Here is a 22900-nt window from a genome sequence, read left to right as displayed (position 1 = left end):
GATCCTGTCACTAGTTGGAGAAAAAGTATTGGACTAAATTCTACAGCTGTTCATGGTAAAAGCTATCAGGAGACTAGAAGTAGAACAGAAACTTCTCAACAGATTAAAGACATGTACTCCATACTTCCAGTGAGAATGCTTTATATGAATGGAGAAGATACAATGCTTTCTTCTTAAGGTGGGGAACAAGGGCAGATATGCTTACTCTTTATCTGTCCATTAAACTTTTAAACCTAGGCCCAACCAAAACAGTCTGGCAATAAAATGACACAATTAGGATAGGATTGGCAAAGTAGAAGCAAAATCTTTATATGTAGATGAAATGATCATCTACAGAGAAAATACTAAGAAATCTCTAGGAGCCCCTAGAACTTGTATTTGAATTTAGCAGGGTTAGAAAACAGAAGGTATATATAAAAATTCAGGTCTGTGTATTCTTGCTATAAACGAAAAATTGGATATTGAAATTTAAAAGTTATGTAGGAGTACAAAGGACCTAGAAAAGTTGAAAAAAAAAAAGCAGTGTTGGAAGACATTTAGTACCTAATTTTAAGACTTCTTCTAAAGCTACAGTAATCAAGGCAGTGTTGGTGTAAGGAAAGACATATAGATCATTTGAATAAAACAGAGAATCTAGAAATAGAACCACACATATATGGTCCACTGAGTTTTGAATGATTATTTAACATTAGCATTTTATAGAATATAAACTCAATTAAAGAGCTGAGGAACAGACAGTGTTTTCAGCAAATGGCACTAGAACACCTGGTATCCATATATAAAAAATTAACTTCAACCCTTTATTTCCATACATGAAAATAACTTGAAGGGATCCATGAACCTAAATATAAAAGCCTAAAAGTATAAAACTTTAAGAAGAAATTATAAGGGAAAATATTTATGAATTCAGGGTAGGCAAGAACTACCTAGGATACAAAAACCATGATGTATAAAAGAAAAAAAATGATAAATGAGATTCTATCAAAATTTAGAACTTTAAATGACATCATTAAAATGAGAAGTAGTCCTTAAACAGACCGTATTTACAATGAGTATAACCTATGACCAGAATATATAAAGAACTCTTACAGCTCATTGATAGACAACCCAATTAAAAAGTAGGTATAAGAAGATGATAAATGGTCAGTATAGCACAAGGAAAGCTGTGCAACACTAGAATCAGAAAAATATTAATCAGTACAATAACATGATTGAGTTATACACTCATTAGGGAGATGAAGTCAAAAGTTTTAAAAGCCTTGTCATGACTTTTTCTTTTTGTTGGATTCTCCCCCTTTGCATTTAATTTGTCATGCCCAATGGATTCATTCTGCTGGGTTTCCTGGGGTTGTGATCCTCATTGTCTTTTCCTAGGGTATCGTCTAAAATTTTTTGGAGTGCCAGTTTGGTATTCATGAAGTTCCTGAGGTGTTCTTTATCATGAAAGTATCTTATTTCTCCATCAATTTTGAAAGATAGTTTTTCAGGGTACATCAACCTGGGTTGGGGGCTGTTTTTCTTTAGGTCTTGAAATACATCACTCCAAGCCCTTCTTGCCTTGAGGGTTTGCATTGAGAAGTCTGCTGTGATTCTGATGGGCTTTCTTTTGTATGTGATTTGTTTCTTTTCTCTCACGGCTTGTAGAATTTTGTTCCTCTGCTGGATTTCTGGAATCCTAACTATTATATGTGTATGTGTAGACTTTTTTTGATCAAGGCTATTTGGAGTCCTATATGCCTCACTTATCTGTATGCCAAGTTCTTTCCCCTCCTTGAGAAGTTTTCTGCCATCACTTCTGTGAACAGTTTTTTTATGTCATCTGCACTCTCTCCTCTTTCTTCATTGACTCCAATCAGTTTTATGTTATTCTTCTTTTCATCATCTAGCAGCTGCTGGATTGATTTCTCATGCTCCTTTACAATTTTAAAGCAATTTTTCTTTTCCTGGTCACTAATTGCAATCTTATCTTCTGTATGTGAAATTCTATCCTCACATAGTTTCATTCTGCTGTGCAGACTTTTGAAGGAGTTTTTAATCTCCTGGAAATCTGTTTGTATCTGTTTTATGGGTTCCATTTGTTTCCTATGTTGGGATTCCATCATGTTCCTCAGATCCTCTATTTTTTATCTGTGTCCTCTCTAGATTTATTAATCGTGTCTTGCACCATGAGCAAAATCTTTGCTGTTATCTGAGTAATTATTTCTGATTTCATTTTTCCCAGATCCTCTTTTGTTGCCAGTTCAGAGAGTCCAGGTGGTTGAGTATCAGATTGTTCCATCTCGTTTCCCTTTGGGGTTGCTGTAGGTGATCCGGAAGTCTGTTTTTGAGGCTTGTTTACATGTTTTCTCACTTCCATGGGAGGAGGGGGCATGCTTCTGGCGCCTGCGCGGCTCACCTCCTCTGCCCTAGGAGCATGGGATGGCGGCCTGTGTACATTTTTTTTATCAAGGCTAGCTGGAGTTCTCTATGCCTCACTTATCTGTATGTCAAGTTCTTTTCCCCTGCTTGGGAAGTTTTCTGCCATCACTTCTGTGAACAGTATTTTTTTTAAATGTCATCTGTACTCTCTCCTGTTTCTTCATTGAGTCTGACCAATCTTATGTTATTCTTCTTTGCATCGTCTAGCAGCAGCTGGATTCATTTCTCGTGGTCCCTTACAATTTTGAAGCAATTTTTCTTTTCCTGGTCACTAATTGCAGTCTTATCTTCTATATCTGAGATTCTGTTCTCACATTGGCTCATTCTGCTGTGTAAACTTTCAATAGAATTTGTAATCTCCTGGAAATCTGTTTGCATCTGTTTTATAGGTTCCATTTGCTTCCTATGTTGGGATTCCATTAAGCTCCTCTATTTTTTATCTATGTCCACACTAGATTTATTAATCATGTCTTCCACTATGGACACAATCTCTGCTGTTACCTGAGAAATTATTTCTGATTTCATTTTTTCCAGATCCTCTTTTGTTGCCAGTTCAGGGAGTCCAGGTGGTTGAGTATTAGAGTGTTCCATCTCATTTCCCTTTGAGGTTGCTTTAGGTGATCTGGAATTTTGGTTTTGAGATTTGTTTACATGTCTTCACATTTCGATGATGGGGGGTGTTCTTGTTTGCGCCTGCATGGTTCACCTCCTCTGCACTGGATTGGTGGTGGTACAGCGACCCAGAAGCCTCCTTCTGGGTGCTGGGAGTGGCTCACCTGATGAGTCACTTTCAAAGTAAAACCTCACGCTGTTTCTGTAGTTTACAATAGCTATGGAATTTTCTTTTAGCTAGTGCTGCTGGCCAGGCTCATACTTCCTCCTCGGGCTTACCTTTGCTCCCCAAGTGTTGGCCTTGCCCCTGATCATATCAGTCAGTTGGTCAGTGCCTCTTTGGCCTGTGCAAATGGAAACAAAACACAGCACCTGCTCAGAGTTGGTAGCTGTTCACATCCAGGGCATGGAATCCTCAGGTGTGGGGTTGCTTAGCAGCAAGTGTATTGCTGGGGACATAACAACTTCTGCATCATTTCAGCCATTCAGGGTGTGGCAGCTGTGTCATTGTCTGTGCCCTGAAAAGGCACTGCTGTGTCATTCAAGTTGTGCAGGGCATGGTGGCTCTCCTCATTCATCATATTTTAAACATGTTCACAAGGTCTGAGCATTATAATTTTAAATGACTGTACCACATTCCCCTGAGTTGTGCATCAGAATCAGCTTGACTGTTTCTCAGTTTTTGGAAATTTACATTGTTTTCAATTTAAATTGTTATTCATAATGCCAAAATGCTGATTTTTATGCAGATAACTTTTTTCTTTAAAAATTTTCTTAGAATAAATATCTTGAAGTCAAAATAGTTATAAAAGGAGGTAAATGATTCTTTACCCTGATGTGCAGTGAAATCAGGAAGAGTTAAGGATGAGCTGCCAACAGCAGCAACTGGTAATCTAACTTCCTTCCCACTTATATCAGTAATGTGTATTGATGTCATCATTGTTCTGTGTTGTTTTGCTTACTTTTAAATAGGTGCATAATATAATTTCTCTCTTGTATTTATTAGGAATATTGAATAGCTTTAAATAAAATGTTTCTTCACTCCATGTTTCTTTCTTTTTCTGTCATGTCTGTTGCAAGTATTTCTCCAATCTGTTATTTGTCTTTTAAATTCTAATTTTGACCCTTGCCTTCATACTTAAATACTTCATGTGGTCAAACTTTTTGTCTCTATTTATAATATGTCCTACTTCTTGACTCCTAGAATATCATCACATTTTGCGGGTGACTTGCTTCTAGTCTGAGTACTAGTTGATTTTGTGTACACTCCGTTATAAATTGATAAGGAACTGGATAGTTTTAGAAGCATCTATGAGAGGTCCTGAAGGAGATATTGAAGCTACATAAGAAACTATGGAGGTCATTCTGTAACTCGCCATATGTATGCTATGCTGCAACAATTCACAATTCAAGCTCAGTGTTACTGAATTTATTTATAACAGTTCAGAGATCTGTATCAGAGATCTGGCCCAAGACAGTAATTCCTCCAATTTATAGGGTTTCAAGTGGAAAATTTGAAGTGAATTGGCATGGGCACAGTAAAAACTGTTACCTGTTTAAATTTAAAAGATGGCATATGGCAATGTTGGGATGTTTTTAAGGAAGGTTGATTGTATCAGTGTTCACATGACTGCTAAGGAGACATTTACCTTCTATAGATTCTACACTATTTCAGCTCAGGCTCTTAGGTTTGAAGTTATAAACACTGAAAATGCTAAGCACATGTGGTATGAATCCACTTCTCTGGGGTAGACTCCCTTTAACCAAAATAACAAGAGCCTGATGTAGAAATCAAAGTATCAGTACTACTTTTCAATGAGAACCCTAAATGTCCTTATAACTAAGATATTTAAGTTATTAGGATGAACATATTGTCTCTTTTGGTGGCTTTCCGGGGGAAGTAAAAATTTATAATCAAGCAGTTCCCTGGTGAATAAAGAATCAGAGAAAAGGGAGGGGATTATCAGATTTAGACAATTAATCATAATGGGTATAGGAGGCCATATGAATCCAGATCCACTGACCATAGTGCTAGGGCATCTTTTCTCTTTACCAGGAAGCATTTCCGCCTTCAGGATCTTCCAGATTATTTTCTGTGTGTGTGAGGTTAGCCATGCTTTCAAGTTCCACGGTCTTTTTCCTGAGAGGGTTCAGCAGAACTGGCCAAGTGTTGCTTTCCTCGTTAGAATGCCACACTAATCAGCTTTCTTGTAGTGACCCTTGGGCCTCCTTGACTGGGATTTTAGTGTTTTTGAGAGCATTTCAGCCATCTCTTGGAGGGACCAGATGATATCTTACAACATGTGCAGACACCCTGTCTTAGCTCTTTGAAGACAAGCTTTTCCCATGATCCAGGGTGGGGAACATTCCTTGGTGTAGCCCCTTTTGAGTCTACACAAGGTGCAAGGAAAATGAAGAGTTTTGATATTTTCATCCAGCTCCTAATAGCTTTGGCTCCTGGTATCTCCTCTTTGCCCTCTCCTGGGAATGTTCTATTGAGACATTTGGCCTTCACCACCTTTTTTCCTTGGCAGATGTCGAGCTATGCCAATTTGTGTTTGCTTTTTCTTCTTCAAAAGTTCCACATGAAGTCTTCTGAGTTAAAGTGAAAGACCTTGACCCACCCTCGGTGCTTTTTGACCTTCCCTGTGCTCATCTTAGCTTTGTCCTGGACTGTCCTGAGACTCTGCCACATCTGTCTCCTTCCTGGGTGTTCCTCTTGCCTGTGCCTGGCTCTGCGGCCTGTGCCTGGCACACCAACTCCCAACAAACTCTGCCAGCTTCTGTGTGATTGATGAAACGCAAAGGCACACTGGAAGTTTGGTCATATCCTAGAACACTCTTTGTCAAAGCTACAAAAATAAAATGTGCCCCCAAATATAATGTCCTTTGGAGGGGGATTAAATATTTTAAAATAAAATATTTACTTAGAGATAGTCAATTTCAAAATATTTCACGATACCCTCTATAATGACTTGGACTAATGAAACAGGCAAACAAGTAAGAAACCAAAATAATAGATGTGAATAGTATTTCATTGTAAAGATATAAAAAGTTTAATATGTGTAAATACTGTCCCCAAAACAGTAGCACTTCATTATCAGACCTTAGTACATAATCAGAAACCTTGCCACATGTCAGGGCTGGAAAATGTTTCTTTGTCTTTCATAATAAATTAAATGGTAGTAATGTATATAAAGTATACCAAGACTGGCCACATAATCGTTTGAATAATATGTATTATTGATTGGGTACACATACACATATGTCTTTGTTATATTATGCAGGAACACTTCCAACAACTTAATCACTGGACATAGAAAAACTGGACAATCAGGGCTTGTCTCAGGACCTTGTGTTTCCAAGGCAGGTGGTGGCACCACTGAACTAAATCCCCAGGAATTTCTTTAGTACATTTAAGAGTACAAAATACCTTCAGCTCTGTGACATCATTATATCCACAATTTTGTGAAATAGTTCATTATTCATACTTTCATAAAGGAAGAAACTGAAATTGCTTTTATAAGTGGCACATCTGCGGCTCTAATTTCAGGTTTTTTCTGTATGTGGTGACCATTTCTGGAGAAATAATGTTTGTCTTTGACTAACAAAAGGCAAGATCCCTACAAACATGTACTTTTCTCATGAAGAGCCCATTTTGGGCTGCCATAGTTTGTTGTTAATAATTACAATGATAAAATGCTTTCTCTATGTCTGAGACTATAAAAATATTTCTGTGTGTGCTAGGCATATGCTTATTTGCTCTCAGTATCTACCTTTCCTCTCTGTTCTGTGTCTCCAGGAGCTATCCTTCCCTGGCTTCTGTATCTTCTGACTTCTATCTCCCCTGGCCAAGGATAAGTACTGGCAGGAGTCTACAGGTGGGGGAGAAAGACGTCCACGGCCTTTCTCCCCATTTGCCTTATGTGGTATCTCCATACCCAACACAACCAGTTCTTTTGAGTGGTGTTAGTGCCTCTAACCAAGCACTGCTAGTGACCTTGACCCCTAGGATTTGTAATTTTCCTTTGTGTTTCCAACAGTGAATCTCTAGATGGTCTCTATTTTGTTTGGCAACTTAGCCCTTTCATCCTCCATGGAATCAAATCCCTCCCTTAAATTCTATTTGAGACACAAGGTGGTTCAGTTTCATAACTGTACTGTGCTACTACAACATTTTACATCGAACCTTCACGACACTGGGGAGAGGAGGTAACATTATCATCTCCATTTGTGGATAAGGAAGTTGAGGCTCAGAGGACACCGGCGATGTGTCTACACTCATCATGAGCAGGGGTTCTGGGACTCCAGTTCAGTAATCTTGTGTTAGATCCACATCCATATGACACATGTCTTAGTCACATTCCCATAACTGGGACATAATACCCAACATATATAATGTGCAACTTAAAGGAGGAGAGGATTATTTTGGCTTGCATTTATAGTCCATGGTCAACCAGCACCAGGGCAGAATCAGAATAGCAAAGGGGCGTAGTGGAGAAAAGCTGCTTACCTCATGGCATCCAGGAAGCAGAGAGAAGGGAGGAACCAGGAAAAGAGATGCACACTACCACGAAACACTCCCACTGACCTGTCTCTTCTGACCTGGCCTCATCTCCCAGGGTCACATTTAGCTATAGCACCCTATGGTCCAATCACTTTTCAAAAACATTGCCTCTGAATGCATGAGGCTTTGGGGGGACATCCAGATATAAACCATAACAACAGGTGACATTATGCTGAGTGAATGCATTCTTGTGCCAGGCCCCAGGTCGGAATATACCTGAATGCACATTATGCTCCTCACGATAGCTTTCCCAGTGATACATGAGGAAATGGATCTCAGCGAACTTAGTTTGCCAAACGTACAAAGATAGTAAGGAACAGAATGGATTCAAACTCAGTTCTATCTGACTCCAAGCCTGTTTTTCTACTTTTAATTTTCCCCTAACATTAATATATATCACAAACACACCATGAGGTGTTGAAATGGAAATACTCAATCCCTGCCTTCAGAAATTCCAGCTCAGCAGGTTTGGGAAGGGGCTAAGAATATGTACTCTGTACAGCTGCACTAAGTGATACTGAGGGCACCTGGGGCCAGCCTTGCTCATCCTCTGCATCTTTTTCAGTGTATCCATGACACCCTGTGTGCACTTTACATACCTCTCCTCTCTGGCTTCAGTTTCCTCAACTATAAAGTGAAGGGTTAGAGTAGACAGTCCTCAGGGTTATCCCAGGTCTGTGCCGAATTCCCTCAGCCTGTGTGCCACAGGATGCAGGGGCTTGATGACCCGCTTCCAAGGCCACTGCCACTGTGCTCATGAGCCCTCCATGGGCGGCAGCTCTGTCCTGGGAGCCAGGGTTTCTCATGGAATCCACAGGCTGTAAGGTCCTGTAGGAACCCTCTGGCTGGAGGGTAAAGGAAAGCCCTGTTTATTAGTTTGCAGTAGTTGGCAAAGTGGCATTTTTAAAAGGAAGAGGATTGTAGGGTGGGAGTTGTAATTCAGGGAAATATTTGAAGAACTCACTGTTTTCTCTGAAAGGTCATTAGGTAGGTTTTGTTCCCACACTCTCTGGAAAAATGATGCTTCATTGAAGTGGCAACATGAGGTGTAGTGAAAATGGTGAAACTGGGGACCCTGAAAAGACACATTCACTAGATTCCACTTAAAATGTAAAGGAAGTGTAAAGAAAACAAATGGACATTTTCTTGAGGCAGCTGAGCGATACAAAACACAGGCATCTTTGTCCCCTTCTTGAAAACTTCCACAATGCGTTCTCCTTTCTTCCTCTTGACTAATCTGTACTTCTAAGAGGTGTTGAGTTTCAGCCAAACTTTCTGCTCTGCTCGCCTCAAAGGCTGCCCTCTCATGAATAGCCAACTCTCACCTAAGGATTGCCTTACTCCCTCCTGACCAGCTGATGCAGGTCAGTCCCCATAACAATAAGCTCATAGACAGAGTTTCCAGGCGGGCTCCAAGAGCATCAATCACCAGATGAATGGGATGCCCATGTGTGGGAACTGCCGGGGGAGCCAAGTGCACCTCACCACCCCAAACTCTGCCACCACACTGCACTTTCTAAGGCTCTGCCTGCCCACCCCACAGCTTCAGTGACAGAACGAGTCTCACCAGTTAACTAGACATGTTAGGAAGGCCCCTGGAGCATTAGTATGGCCTGTCCCACAGGCTTGCCAAGCTTCTTTTACAATAACATGATCTTTGCTCCTGGCTGCAATTGTGCCCTGGTTCAGGTCAGGGTTGTTTTGGGGTTTTTTTTAATACCAAGAGGGGGATGTACTTTCGGAGGGCTTGGTGTACAACAAACAGGGTACCACAGAGACTGAGGTTCTGCTTTTACCCGTACTACTTTCTCCTTTGTTTACTGATCTCTCATGTTTCTTTCATTCATCTATAATATGAGATGATGCACGAGACTTATTAGCTAATAGTACATAAGAGAGAAGACAAAATGCTTAGAAAATTAAGGATAATGTAAACACAATAACCTTTGCAGAGTCCTCTGTGTCTCATGTTGTCTCCTCACCAGGTCTGGACTTCTGATTGATGCTATCCCTGCCCCAGGGCGCTTGATGCCTGCTTCCCAGCTCTAGATGGAGCTTGGGACCTGGGAAACTGTTAATTCAGCGCCAACACGAATTAGGTCGGTTCTAGTGTCTTTTATTGTGATGCCTGTGTCGTGTATCTTTCCTCATTCCTATTTTTCAGGGCTACGTCCCACACCAAAAGGCGCTGTCTACCTTTGACTCTCAGCTTGGAGTCCGTGCTTAGCACTGGGTAGGAGGAGGGTGGGCAAAGAGTTGGCCATCAAAGTGCTCTGGTCGACGATTGCTGAACACTTGCAGATTCCTACATCCCAGAGAGGATTTCCAGGAAGGGAGTTGCTCCGCAAAAGCCCAGTGACAGCATCGGGTCTATGCTTCCTCCTTGTGGTCATATGTTTTACTACACTTGGCTCGTACGGTGTAAAATTGCAATTATGCATAGTCGGCCGGGTATTTTTTCCTTTTATACAGTATGGAAGTCTAGAGCTCTAATCAGTAAAGACAGATTAAGGGCAATGAAATCACAGATATAAATCTTCTCATCAAACGTTTGAACGTATGAGCCATTCCGTCTTCATCTACTAACAAGCATAAATTAGTACACAATACCAAAAGAAAAGTAACAGATTGTTACTTTTAATTGGTTTTTAAATTGATTTAAATTGGTTTTGACAATGGTCAATTAAAATTATGCTTAATCTGTTTTGACTTTTATCGAGGTTTATTTTAACACTCCAACTCACCTCCCCATTACAAAGTTCAATGGGTAGAGAATGCTATATATTTTTGTTTTTTGTCTCCTCTTCACGGAAACAGAGACAAGGTCAGCAGCCAACTCAGGCTGCAGGTTTGGGTTGTAACCTGGAAGCTGGATGGGATGCAGGGGGCTCTGGGAAGCAGTGTAGAGCTTTAATTTTGGGTTAGTGGCTTCCCCTCTACTTTTCTTCATTCCTGTCACAGCACACTAGGAGCATTTCATCAGCTGTGTCTGCTATGTCAGGCATTTCAAATATGTTTCTGGAAGTTGTCAGTGCTGTTCTCTATGAGGCCTGAAGGCAAAATGCAGTGTTTGTAGTAAATAAAGTACTAAAATTATATCAGCTATTAAGAGGATGGATTATTTCCAAGTTGCTTAGCCATATTGGCTGAGTGTTGAATTCAGTGACAGTGCCAGCACATTATGCACAAGAATCTTGTATTCCTGGGTATTAAGAGTTAAATCGAAGACAGTGGTGCAGAGCTGTCTGGCTGGGGATGCCAAGGGAGTGCTCAGCAGAGTTCAAGCAGAAGTTCATGGAGATGCAAGAGAAGATGTGAGAAACTTTGTTAAGGTACGAACTCCTTTAGACTAGTTCCCAGAGAGGCTGATTAGAGGAGATGAGCAGCATCAGAAACTAAACATGCAGTGTTTTACAGTGAGTTTCCAAGAAATATTTGTTCCTAAAATTGAAGATACATTTATCTGGGTTCTTTCCTTTCTAAGTTTCTGGTATGGTCTGAAATTTGTATGTTGAAATTTAGGCCTGAGTTGGCACAGAATGTGACAGTGTTTGGAGGTAGAATTTTTAGAGGGGTAATTAAGTTAAAATAAAGCCATTAGTATGGGTCCTGATCCAATATGACCAGTGGCCTTCTAAGAAGAGATGATTAGGACACAGACAGACAGAGGCAAGATTGTGGAAATACAAAGACAGGCCTTTACAAGCACCAGTAGATTCAGAAAAAACCAACCATATTCATATCTTGATCTCAGACTTCTACCTCCAAAACATGGAAGAAAAACATATTTCTGTTGTTAAAGTCATTAGTCCATGGTGCTTTGTTATTGTAGCTCTAGACAAAAGAACCCAGTCTCCCTTTGAATTTGGGGAGTATGACTAGACAGCCCACAGATTCAGAATTAACATCATCCAAGTGAAACCGTTAAGCCCGCTCCATAAACAGCTAAATATATGTATTTATATTTATACACTACAGTTACGACTGAGTATCAGTCTTTCTCTTTAATTTTATGGTGTCCTGTGGAAGGAATTCAAATAGTATGAAAAAAGGTCAAGTCTAAATGAGTCTCATAGCTAAGCTTTATGTTATCAATAGTTACAAGGACACATTTCTCTTATATTATCCCTACCTTTCCTTTAGCTCTTCTGAAATACCTACATTTAGTTTATAGAATATATAATTTGATAAAACTCAGTAAAATTTTGGTGAGAAAAGAAACCTTAGCCCTGAGATTAAGGATCTAGCTAGTGCTTCTGTACTGTAGGGTACCACCCATGGTGAGGATAAGGTTACACTGCGATTAAACTAACCTCTACTGAGTACCTCCCAGGCACTAATTACATATGTCTATAGATTTGACATGTTTTACTTGGCTTTCAAGGAAATGCTAGGAGATGAGACGTGGCATAGAGGAGCTGTTGAATTTTGGTGACTCAACTATGTGACCTTGAGCATACTGCTTCATTCTCTGCGCCTCAGTCTTGTCTTTGGTAGCATAAAGGGTTGTTGGCAATGCACATGAAGAGCTTGAAACAATGCCTTTTGTGGATGAAGCTTTCAGTGTGTGTTTTGGGAGCTAGTATTTTTCTTAACATTCTCAGATGAGGGAACAAAGGGCAAGAGAGGTATTAACAGCTTGCTCAATACCTCATGTGCTATTGTGAAGGTGGGAAGTGTTAGGCTGCTGTGTCACTGGGGTTCCCCAGTGTCTTCCCATCAGGCATTCTATCTTTGCAGCAACTCGTAACCTTATTCCTTCTGAGGTACACAAAAGGGTGACTTTAATGTGTGTGACACGTGTTCTTCTATCCTCTACATAGTTGAACGTGTATTCTAAAAACAAAGACATTCTCTTACAGAACCACAAGAAAATAATCAAAATTAGAAAATTAACACTGATATACTGCTATTTGATCTATTGATCTTATTCACATTTTATCAGCTGTTTCACTTGTGTTCTTAAAATAGTTCACATCTAGAATATAATCTAGGATCCTGAATTTCATTTAGCTGTCATGTTTTTCTTGTTTTATTTCTATCTGGAACAATTTATCAGACTTTTTATTTTTTGGTTCTTTTTTCTTTTATGTCCTTGACACTTTTTGAGTATAGGTCAGTTATTTTGTGGGGTGCCCTTCAATTTAAAAACTGATTTGTTTTTAATGTACATTTTCTGGAAACATAATAATTTTGGCCAAAGGAATTAAAAAACTGGAAATATATGAGACATCATAACAGATCCCCTGAGAGAATATTTTAAGGTAGTTAGGTCTTCTGGATAACATTTAAATCATACTGTATTAGTGGATGCCATGGTTGACACTACTGTGAAAGTTGTTCATTATTTGTCTTGGTAAATCAGTTCCCTTATTGACAAAATTATGGGTTCAATATATATGGTTTGTAATGTTCTGTGTAGCTCTAGGATTGTTCTAACATGAAACTGATACATTATTAATGATGCTGTTTATGTGTATTTTTTAAGCCTTCCCACACTGACTTCCCATGGTAAGGAATATCCTAGTCAATGTCACTATCTCCAACTGTTTAATCCTTTACAATTTTTATTCTATGTTTTTCATATATTTTTTTGCCTTATTTTGACTTCCACCTCGTGGCTCCTCTTAAATATGGGAAATATATCACGTACTAGGACTGTGATTCTGACACATTCCTACCATTGAGGAAATAACCAGCTTTGCACCATTGCTGCCTAACTCAGGTGTAGTTTGTCCTCAAGAAATCAGTTGCTGTGTAGACAGCAGGCAGGAACTGTACTGCCTACTGAACAACAATGCAAACATGGGGTTGGCCTTGATGCTGCTGTTTTCAGGCATATTTTAGAGATGTTTTTCCTCCAAGGGGTTTATTTGCTCCACATTTGCTTTTTTTTTTTTTGGTATTGGGGATGATCTTGGGACCTTGTGCTTTTGAGGCAGGTGGCGGAACCACTGAGCTAAATCCCCAGCCACATTTGCTTTAGAGTAAAAGAGTTTTTGACTTTGGAAGTGAGACTGAGAAATAATGATGCTGAAAAATAGACAAAATCATGCCAGAAATTCTGTAGGGAAGGTGTGGAGTTTCTAGTTGCTTGCTGTTGAGATGGCAAAGAATTACCTATATATTTGAAAAGTGAGAAGGCTAGGTCTAGGGAAAAAAGGGAAGTTTGAGTTCCAAACAGCCAATAGTGTATGATAGTTAACAGAATGAGTGGAAATGAAACATTTTGCACTTTACAAAGCATTTACAGGTATCCACCCATCCACTTATCCATCTATTTATTATTCAGTAAGTCTAAGGTTCCAGACCAGGCTCTGAGAATGCTGAAATAGGAAATCTTGGTGCATTTCATGGGGCAGGCATTGCAGAGGGTAGTTATGATGTAAGGGCCGAAAAGGAACCATTGATAGTATAAAAGGGGTCAGAGATGAGGGCTAACCCAGAAAAATACATGCGGAGTGGGAGAATCTAGTCTGGATCTTGCACAATGTGTAGAAGCTTGCTGTGTGAAGAAGAGAGCATTACACACACACACACACACACACACACACACACACGGCCTGGAGTGAGAGACAAAATGAATTGATCTCTGAAGATCAGTGGAGGCAGAGCCTTTAGTTTTTGAGTAACTCTGTGAGTATCTGAAACCAGATTGCACTTGACTAGGCAAAATCAGCCCAGGTAAAATCCGGAAAGGGAAGAGGAAACTCACTTGAACCTCCACTCCCTTCCTGTGCCCTCACTGACTTTCCTTCTTTTGTCTGTCAGGGGAAAGGGACTCGGAAAGTATTTATTGAAAGGGGAACAGGAACAACAGTTTGAAAGAGTTGGTCTCACCCTGGGACATGCCTCAGAATCTGCCTGGGAAATGTTTGACATTTCCGAAGCCAGGGCTGACTCCAGACGCTCACACTCAAGAGACTTGCCGTGGGCCCAGCACTGACCTCTGGTCCGGGATTTTCATGGTATGCAGGGTCGGGGATGTCTAGTGTATGTGTTCCCTCTCCCCAGAATGTCTGCCTGGAGGAAAGGACGGACCCGCCCATCTCTGTGGAATCTCCCAGAACACCCACATCCTCTGTGCTGCTGTGCTGGCTGTACATCCTCATGATAGCAGCATCAGCCAGTACGCCTCACCCTCTCAACTTCAGGAAATACTTTCATATAAGGCATATTTATCTTCTCTGGTCTTAGTGTTCATTTATATCATCTTCTTTTGTTCATTTTTGCATTCAGGTTTTACTGTCATATTAGAGACTGGGAGGCATCACAATGAGAACTTGCTGGCAATGCTCAATTTTTGACTGAGAATTGATTATAGGTAGATCCATGTTGTAAAAATTCATTGAATTCTTCCCTGACCATTTGTGCACTTTTAGTAATACTGTAATATCTCATTAAAAGTTGATTAAAAATAAGTGAATATTTTTGAGAGTCTAAGTCACACTGACTGCAGAGGTCATTTTTCCTTGGCTTAATTTCTCAAGGCTGACATATGCCCAGGATGGTTTCCTCTGTGGCTCTGCACTTTGCCAATGATTCAGTTCAGTGCTCAAGAAAGGACAAGGGTCACCTGTGTGTGGAAAGCCTTGGTGGGGTGTGGGAATGGCAATTCTGGATTTCCTGACTTTTGTGAATTGATAGTTTCACAAACAGAGTCGAAATAACTCAGTTTCATAGACTGAATGAAACCATTGGCAATTTTTTGATTTGTTTGTCAGCCAGAGTTGAAGCCAGCACAGAAGCTAGGAATTCCCAAGGTTTCCCAGGCAAGTGTGGGGGAAACAGTAGGACTCCTTTTTCTCCTTCTCTGTCCATCTGCAGGCCAAGTGTGCATCAGTCACAGGGGAACTCTGAATCGAGCTTTGTGCAAGTCTCTGGAAAGAGACCCAAGTTTGTGTATGGGCAAAAGTGACAGCAGCAGTGGCAGTGACATCTGCAGAGCTAGGTCTGCCCTATCTGCAGCAGAATGTGTGTGGGCATCATTTATGAGAACAATCCATCCAGGATAGAATGGGGCTTTTGACATCAGTTGAGACTCAGGCTGCCTTACAATGAGAAGTCTGTTGGTCAAAGGGAGGACTGTCTAATGAGCTGAGAATCAGAGGCCAGCTCTGGCCATCTGTACGTAGGATCGTTAGAGCAACTCTATGCTGTAACCAGAGACACTGAAGCATATTGCCTTTCAGAGAAAGCAACTGTAACAATAAATTCATATCTCAAAAACTGTGAGTTTAAAATTTTTTTATACATCAATGAAAAGCATTATATAAACGTGAGATACCACCACCTCATTAGTACAAAAACCTGAAAAAGTATTTCTCTTTTGGCTCTGAGGTCAATAATGATAATGGTCTTTTCCTTACACTGGGTAGCAATAGTCTGTCAAGGATATGAAGGCACTTTATGAAAATGAATTCATTAAAGGTCTTAATAATCTAGTGAGGAAGACAGGTGCGCAGGACTGTCACCTCTTAGCAAGTGAGCCCACTGAGGCCCAGCGAGGGCAGTGACTCAGGAAACAAGGTCAAGTTGCAGGTGGGAGGCGGAGCTGATGTCTTCTGGTGTCCTCCAGCCCCCAGCACTGGGAAAAGGTATGCCAGGCTTGAATTGACTTTTCCTGGCAGGCTCGTGATTCCCAGCCAGAATGCAGGTGGCAATGTTGTGATTCCTGGCGTAACCTTCAGTGCTTCAATGATAATCTTTGACGGTGCCAGGCACCAGCTGAGTGTCACTATGGAGCTCCCAGGCTTAAGTGACGCATGCTGAGGTTTTCAGAGCAGCCTCTCATTTATTAGTTATGTTGGAAAGAAATCTCTACTCTCTAACTGGGTACCTCTGAATTTTAACAGCTGTGGTTTATAAGAGATTTGGAAGGGGGGTTATTTTCAAAGTGCCTTTCAGAAAGTATCCTCTTAGGTTGGAGTTTCCATTCTTTTCCAGTAGGATACTTGCAACACTTTTGTGCACAGAAATCCAATCATGCAAGAAAAATCAGGTCATATTTTCATACATACAGCTCATTTTGGAAAATGTGCCTTCACACCACTTTCCCTCCGTCTCTCTTTTATTGGCAATGATCCTGATGGAAGAGTTTTATGTCAAATGCTGAATATTTTGGAAGGTGTCCTGCACAGACACGACAGCTTGGCTGGTTTGCTAGAGAGACAGGGTTGGATTGGGAGACTGTGAGGGTCTTTGTAGTCAGTGGTCTTTCGACTCCAGAACTAATTAGTCTCAACTCATAAAATGAAGTGATAATAACTACCATTTATCAAGTGCTCAGTGTGTTTCATGTTCTGTGCTAGGATCTTAATGTCCTTATTCTGAAGGCTAAACAAAGCCTCTGCCAATATGGCCCCCACTTTATAAATAAGAAATTGGGGATATAAAAGCAAATTAAAGCATGTCCAATGGCATAGACTTAAGATTTAGCAACTAATGGTCACCTGGAAATTGATTATTGATCATTTTGATTCTCTGCTCAAAAACAATTGAACCAGAATGAAATTTAGACACCGCATTGGTAGCTCTCTTCTCAGATTAGCTAGTGACTCCCAGCTCTCAGGGAGGCCAGCACTGATTCTCTTGTTAGGAAAGCCACAAACAAACACAGAGATACCTTGGCCACGAATATCTCCTCTATGCCTATCAACAGCCCCAGGACTGATGTCTCTCTTCCTGTTAGAAACCACTAATTATAAGCAAAGCAATTGCCTTGAAGAGGGCAGTTACCAACTAACATTATTGTGGGGATTTATGTTCTTCTCCAAACTGGCTGAAGGAAGAAATCCAAACTTTCCTAGGTCCAGATTATTACCAGGATGAGCAGCCCCAGGGCTAGTACTAGGAGGTCAGAAGAAATCTTTCTCAATCCTTTGCATACAATCCTTGTTCAATAATGATATCTTGACTTGTCAATTCATTGTTTTACAGCCATTGAAAACCATGTTTAATAGGAAAGGTATTTAAATTCTGACTTGTGTATATGGGGAACACATAGAATAATACCATTACAATCTATTTAAAAATAGGGCCTAAGTCAGATTTAACAGAAATATATAATATGTAAATAATATATTATCTTTCAAAAATAAATAAATATAAATTCCCTTTTTGTATGGCAAAGTGCTTCCACATTTTGATCCCAAGGGAGTATCTTGTTCCCCATCCTGTGTGTGGCTTTGTGTATTACAAAGGAATGCTTCTTTCAAAGTGGGATGCAGCTGCTGTCTGCTTTGACTGTAATTTTAGCTGAAATTGATTTTAGACTTCAGAAACTTTCTTTTTCACGAAAGGTCCTAGGCATTTTATTTGAATAAAGCAAAACATTTCTGCCAGAAAGGAGATATTAATAACTGCAGTTATTCATGCTATGTGAAATATGCAAGGGTAACCTAACACTCATGGTACAAAATACAATAATTAAGAGGGATTTTAGCTTTTCAGTCTTGTTTTAATTTTGGAATTAAATGAACTCAAAAATTTATAAATGGCCTGATTATATATCACAGTGTTGAGATATAAAGTATATGTGAGATATTGCAGGGAAATGTTTTATATCATCACCTTTTTGACTTTTATTAGTACATGTTTGCAGTATATAATGGTTACATTCACTGTAGGGAATTGGTACATGTACATAATACATTTTAATTTATTTTTCCCCTTCCTTCCACCTCCTTTTATTTTTCCAGCATCAAATTCATTTATTTATAAGCTCTTACAAAGTTAATTATCATATATACAGATTAAAAACCGGGCTGATAGGTCAAAGAACATATAAAACATGTAATACAATTGTGCTAAGTCAAGGTACACTTTTACATACATTGCCTGTGCTGGATTACAATACTTTTTTTTCTTGCTGTCTTTTTTCCCTATTATCCATCTTTTATTTCATGTGATATATGTAATATATTATTATATATAATATATAGTTATAATATATAATAATATTATATACTATATTATATATAAATAAAGTTTTAAATTTATATAATCACTTGGTGCCCACAAAATCAATACCAAATGATATTTTATCCATGAAGTTAATACTTTGTTAGATTTTTATGGACTTTTCTAACTTTGTTGTATTAAAAAATACATTGGACAAGAGGAAAGGAAGAAAGTATTAGGATGGAAATTGGTTAAGATATGTTAAATGCATGAGTCAACTTACCAAAAGAAACCCCATCACTATATAATACTAACACGATTGAAAAAAAATATATTGGAACTCACTTGGAAGCTGCCTGGTGATACTGCCCCCTGGTGGCCACAAAGAAGATGGGGTCATCTGAGCCCAGCTAGGGACTGGGCGGTGCTTCCTACAGGACCACACATTCTTTCTCTGTAGTGTTACAGCCTGGGCCCCTTGTCTTCTGCAAGGATATCACCGAGGTTCCACCAATCATGCAAAGTAAACAAAGCAAAAGAACTCCAATATGCATCTTTCTCATTGACACTTTACCATCGGAAAGAGGTTATACAAATTTTAAATGGATGCACAGACAGGTGAGACCTGTTTCATCTTCGAAATCTATGAACTATTACGATTACATTTTTTCCCAACAAGCAAAGAGAGCATTGATAACATGACAAAATTACTTTGAAACACATCCTCACTATAGAAGTGCCTTATTAGGTAGGTCTGAGAAGAGGTGAGGGAATTAAGGTAGGCAATGGCTGGAATAGTGTGGAGATGGCTCCCCATATTTGTGGGTTCTGAATCAACAGATTTAACCAACACCAGGTAAAAATATTTTTAAAAATTGCATTTGTGCTGAACATGTACAGACTTATTTATTGGTGTTATTCCCTGAACAATACAATATAACAAGTATTTACATGGCATTTACATTATATTGGGCATTTTAAGTCATCTAGAGGTGATTTAAAGTATATGGGAGGATGTGATTAGGTTATATTCAAGCAGGACATTTAAATGAGGTACTTGAGCATCCATGGAGTTTGGTACTGGGGGGTTGTGGGATGAATCCCCCATGGATACTGACTCTGCACGTGATGCTGTGTGGCCTCAGGGTGTGCTGGCTTCTCAGAGGCTCCCTCCTCCTGCAGTGCTCAGGCACTGGGCAGCCTTAGGGAGAACATGTGCTCTGAGGCAGTGCTGGCAGAAACTCCACAGTTCCATCTTCTCTTGTAGATCTGCTGAAGTTTTCTAGACCTATTGGTCTTCCCTTGTCCTTTCTATAATTTTTGATCTTGGTTGCTTTCCTTTTTACCAGAGTTGCCTCAGCATCAAAAATAGAAAGCAAGTCTGGGAGATGGAATAAATCAACAATAATTTTGAGTCCCTTTAATAAAGTGCCAGATGCAAAAGAGCTGGCTAACATAGGATTTTGAGGGGGTTGTATTTGAAATTTAATTTGTGTCTTCAGCACTGACATTTCATATAATCATCACCTCTGTATCCCCAGTGATTGTCTGTTTTTTGGCTTTTGTCTTTCAAAGTTGCAGTAATTATCTCATTAAAATAATCATATAAGTCTTCAAAAATTCTTTTGAAGATGACTAAGGAAGTAAATTCTAAATCAGTGAAAGCATATGCATCTTTTTATGTCACATCAAATGTATCAAGTCTCAAATTGAACTTAGGAAGCTACCCTCATTTTAACTCTATGCTATTTATCCTTGTTTTTTTTTTTCTCAATAGATCTATCAGTCTCTTATGCACTCAGGCATAATACTTGGGGACCTACTACTCATTGATTTACTCATCAATGTTTTCTTAGTTAACAAACGTTTATTTATTGAACACTTGAATACGTTCTAGGTTTTCTTCTAGATTCTGGGAATATACCAGTGAAATAAACATAAAAAATTGCTGCTTTCTTTGGCTTAAATAGATAGAATAAAAAGTCAATAAACATGCTAGTAAATTTTATGTTGGATAGCCATATCTATACATGGCCATCTTTGCGTGATTCCTCTCATGGGTCTCTGTGTCTTCCTCTCTTCAGTCTCTTGTATGGAGGCCTGCCTTTGGGTTTAGTGTCTACCTGGGTAATCTAATGTGTTTGTTGGTTTTCTGTTACTTTAATAAAAACTTGGGATAATCAATTTATAAAGAGAACAGGTATTTTGACTCACTGTTTGTTATTGTTTATATCTAGATGGCTCCCCAAAGCCTCACAGGCTCAGAGGCAGGGTTTATGGAAGGTGATTGGACCATGAGGGGACTATAGCTGACTTGCTGTTAGGCAGTGGAGTCTGGGGGGCATGACTTGGAAGGGCGCATCTCACTCCCTGACTCCGCTTCTCTCTGTTTCCTGGATGCCACGATGTGAGCAGCTTTCCTCTGCCCAGTCCCTTCTGACATGCAGTTTCTATGTCTAAGCCTAACAAAGATGGACTGAAACTTCTGAAATGTCAGCCAAAACAAATCACTCCTCCTTTGTTTGTGTTAGGTATTAAGTGCCAGTGATGAGAAAGTGACTAATACACCATTCCTGAGGTCTCAGTCTGTAATTGATTGGTTGATCCTGATGTTTTCTGGGCCCGTGGCACTGAGTGAGCATGTGGTGGAGCAAAACTTCTTACTTTCTACCCAGGAAAGGAAAGAGAGCAAAAGGAAGAGGATGAAGTCTCATAATCCCCTACCAGGACCTACACACAGTGACGTGAAGACCTTCCAGCTTTCAGGGTTCCACACCTTCCCAATAGCACCAAGCTGGTCCAGATCCAGATTATAGCAGCTGAGATAATGTCATCTCGAGATCCATAAGTTAATTAAATCTACATAGACTGTCTTCCCAAGTGAGGGAATAATCAAAAATTCTCCGGGCTGGGATGCAGGTGTGCCTTTTCTCTGTCAACTATTCAATGCTTCCATTGTAATGCTTAGAATCCAGAATATGAGGAACTACAGCTGTCTGAGAAGGAGAGGAGGCACATGGAGAGCCAGGGAGTGATCTGTGAAGGTGAAGAAAGTTGTGGACTCTGTGTGGTTTTTACTTTCTTTATCCAGATATGCTCCAGATGCCACTCTCAGTACAGGTGTTTCTTTTTTTTGATCATTTCTTATCGCTCTCCTGTTTTTCCTATTCACACTCTCCCCCTTTCGATGCCCCCATTAGAGTTTTAGTACTAGAGAAGTTTGTGGTACAAATGGTGGGATTTTGCAGGTATGCTCATCCATCCCCACGGGGGTCCTAGTTCCTCCCCTCACTTATGCCTGGGGTTACATCCTGGGGTAGGGGTCCCCATAGCCACCACTCAGAAGGAGGAAGTACCATACTATCTCATGGATGGGTTGTCTTGGAATAGGATGCAAGGTAGCAAGGGACTGCTGCTGTGCTCCAGTCCCACCAAAGGCTCTCCTGAAGATAGGTGAGGGGAACCCCATGTTTCAGTGTGTTGAGTGGTGAAGCTAATCATCTACTTGGCATGGAAGGAGAATGACATATGGATTCACATGAAGGGCAGAAGGCTTAGTTCCTTGGTTAGAGGCCTAAAAAAGAAGCTTGGCTCATCAGGGACAAGCAGGTCTCAGGCTGACACGAGTAGATGGGCACTAGTTGTGAGCGTCTATATTCCTCATATACCAGAGAACATCCACCATGCATAAAACATTAAATATACTAGAAGAGAGACTGGCTCACATGGTAACACCCAGATGGCTTGTCTCTGGCTACCCCAGCAGCTGGCAACTACTCCTGGGATGGAGCAGCTATGTGCAGGATTGCAGGGGATGGACAGGTTCCTGCTCACCAAGCCTCTTGAGTCGCGAGTGTCCAGTGAAGACCAATGCTGAGCTCCAACATGGCTCCACCCTTTCACGTAGCCACCTGGAGCATGTGAGTCACACTGGCTCATGTCAGAGTTAAAAACTCCCTGCTCCATGCTGTATCTCACTCCTCATGGATATCCTGCTTGCAGATATCTGCCTCCAGCCATTCCTAGGCAACCTGACCTCAGTCAGGAAGACAGAGACTGGATAGGAAGAAGAAACATAGGAAAGAAGAACATATGCGATGATGTCACTGACTAATAAGCAGAGCACCTATCATTATTCTTGGTCTCTTTCTGCATCTCTCTGGCTCTGGCTTGGTCACAGGACACTCACATTTTTATTTTATCAAACATTTTTGAAACTATCCACTAGGTGGAGGACTTGCATCAAGTTTGCCACTCAATTTATGAAGCTCCTAGAGAGTCAAGGAAGTTGCATTTATTTATTTATTTATTTATTTATTTATTTAACCATTACTGAAATGAAATGATGGGTTCAAGGCGACAATGAAATGCATTTATAGCTCTTCTTAGTGGCCTAAGCTT

At 40.1% G+C, this 22900-nt stretch overlaps 1 protein-coding gene across 5 annotated transcripts in view; it reads left to right on the top strand.

The window, feature by feature from the left end:
- Positions 1-22900, top strand: part of LOC147824123 (uncharacterized) — a 152383-nt gene that overhangs the window by 67388 nt on the left and 62095 nt on the right. The window contains exon 1 of one of the 5 annotated variants that reach the window (XR_015442695.1): positions 12618-14565. The exons of the other annotated variants lie outside the window; for them this stretch is intronic. The gene's annotated coding sequence lies outside the window, so the exon portion shown is untranslated. Of the gene's footprint in view, positions 1-12617; positions 14566-22900 lie in introns of those variants that run through there. 5 annotated transcript variants of the gene reach the window in all.

Source organism: Heterocephalus glaber, unplaced genomic scaffold, assembly GCF_053883595.1.
Source record: "Heterocephalus glaber isolate CG9 unplaced genomic scaffold, H.glaber_assembly_v1.0 deba00001553, whole genome shotgun sequence".
Lineage (NCBI taxonomy): Eukaryota > Metazoa > Chordata > Mammalia > Rodentia > Bathyergidae > Heterocephalus > Heterocephalus glaber.
Note: the sequence above shows the minus strand (reverse complement) of the source record. Positions and strands in the feature narration are given on the sequence as shown.